The following is a 1,913-nucleotide window of genomic DNA, read 5'->3' as shown; positions in this document are numbered from 1 at the left end:
CAGGGACATGGAACAACAGACTGGTTCCAAATAGGAAAAGGAGTACGTCAAGGCTGTATATTGTCACCCTGCTTATTTAACTTATATGCAGAGTACATCATGTGAAATGCCAGGCTGCATGAAGCACAAGCTGGAATCAAGATTGCAGGGAGAAATATCAACAACCTCAGATATGCAGATGACACCACCCTTAGAGCAGAAAATGAAGAAGAACTAAAGAGCCTCTTGATGAAAGTGAAAGAGGAGAGAGAAAAAGACATATTCAAAAGCAGAGACATTACTTTGCCAACAAAGGTCTGTCTAGTCAAGGCTATGGTTTTTCCAGTAGTCATGTATGGATGTGAGAGTTGGACTATAAAGAAAGCTGAGCATCGAAGAATTGATGCTTTTGAACTGTGGTGTTGGAGAAGACTCTTGAGAGTCCCTTGGACTGCAAGGAGGTCCAACCAGTCCGTCGTAAAGGAGATCAGTCCTGGGTGTTCACTGGAGGGACTGATGCTGAAGCTGATACTTCAATACTTTGGCCACCTGATGCGAAGAGCTGACTCATTTGAAAAGACCCTGATGCTGGGAAAGATTGAGGGCAGGAGGAGAAGGGGATGACAGAGGATGAGATGGATGGATGGCATCACTGACACAATGACATAGGTTTGAGTGAACTCCAGGAGTTGGTGATGGACAGGAAGGCCTGGCGTGCTGTGGTTCATGGGGTCGCAAAGAGTTGGACACGACTGAACTATAGATGGTTCTATAAGTATGATGTTAAATACTTAATATCAGTAAGTATTTCAGTGAATTGATGAATATCAATTGTGTGTCATTTACCGTTCAAACATATTTAAGAGGCCTTGTTTTTGTTGTTGTTGTTGTTACATAAATTAGCCCATTTATTATAGGCTAGCAACATTATCCGGAGAAGGCAATGGCACCCCACTCCAGTACTCTTGCCTGGAAAATCCCATGGATGGAGGAGCCTGGTAGGCTGCAGTCCATGGGGTCTCTAAGAGTCGGACACGACTGAGCGACTTCACTTTCTCTTTTCACTTTCATGCATTGGAGAAAGAAATGGCAACCCATTCCAGTGTTCTTGCCTGGAGAATCCCAGGGACGGGGGAGCTTGGTGGGCTGCTGTCTATGGGGTCACACAGAGTCGGACACGACTGAAGTGACTTAGCATAGCATAGCAACATTATCAAATGGTGGTGCTTCAGCTGGTCCTTCAGTTCCGTCCGTCTTCTAATGGCAGACTTTACTGTGGCACCAGAAGTGGTGTGCATGTCCAGGCCCCACCAGCTACAGTTTTCATGCAGGAACCACAGTTCCAAATGCCCACAGCTCATCTCTTCATCTTGGTGTTGCCACAGAAGGGGTAGGTATACTTGGCATGCTGGCTGATTTCAATTTTCTTCACCATTTTCCTGAGGGAGGCACCTTAACGGGTCCTGTATTTGCCCACAATTCCGACCTTGGTGCGTTTTGCCATGTTAATGCAACCTAGATCTGAGCCCAAGAGCTGAGAGGCCTTGCTTCTTAATGGAAGATTATAATGATGATGATCATTATTTGTGAGATGTTTCTACCTTTTCCCTATCCTATTGGTGGTGTGCTCAGAATTGGTGGTATGCTCAGACTTCTCCAAAATAATAAAAATATTTTTTGTGGAAAAATAATTCCTCTTGTCACCCACTTCCCACCCCCCCACCCCCCGCCCAGAGATGTCCACATTTTAATCACTGCAAACTGTGAATATGTTATATTATGCAGCAAAAAGGAATTAAGAGATGGAATTTAGGTAGTAAACAGCTATTCTTCAAATAGGAAAATTATCCTTGATGATCTAGTGGCCCTAGTGTAGTCACTTGGGTCTTTAAAAGTGGAAAGGGGAGGCAGAAGAAAAGGTCAGAGTGATGCAA

At 44.4% G+C, this 1,913-nt stretch overlaps 1 protein-coding gene and 1 pseudogene across 1 annotated transcript in view; one reads left to right on the top strand and one right to left on the bottom strand.

Annotated features, from left to right (window-relative positions):
- Window positions 1-1,483, bottom strand: part of LOC104993498 — a 5,608-nt pseudogene extending 4,125 nt beyond the window's left edge.
- Window positions 1-1,913, top strand: part of LOC104993503 (cytochrome c oxidase assembly protein COX16 homolog, mitochondrial) — a gene marked incomplete at its 5' end in the record, with an annotated part of 38,339 nt that overhangs the window by 12,760 nt on the left and 23,666 nt on the right. The window lies entirely within an intron of this gene.

Source organism: Bison bison, unplaced genomic scaffold (assembly GCF_000754665.1).
Source record: "Bison bison bison isolate TAMUID 2011002044 unplaced genomic scaffold, Bison_UMD1.0 scf7180017864239, whole genome shotgun sequence".
In the NCBI taxonomy this organism is placed as follows: Eukaryota; Metazoa; Chordata; class Mammalia; order Artiodactyla; family Bovidae; genus Bison; species Bison bison.
The sequence above is the reverse complement of the archived record's forward strand: the minus strand, read 5'-3'. Positions and strand labels throughout refer to the sequence as shown.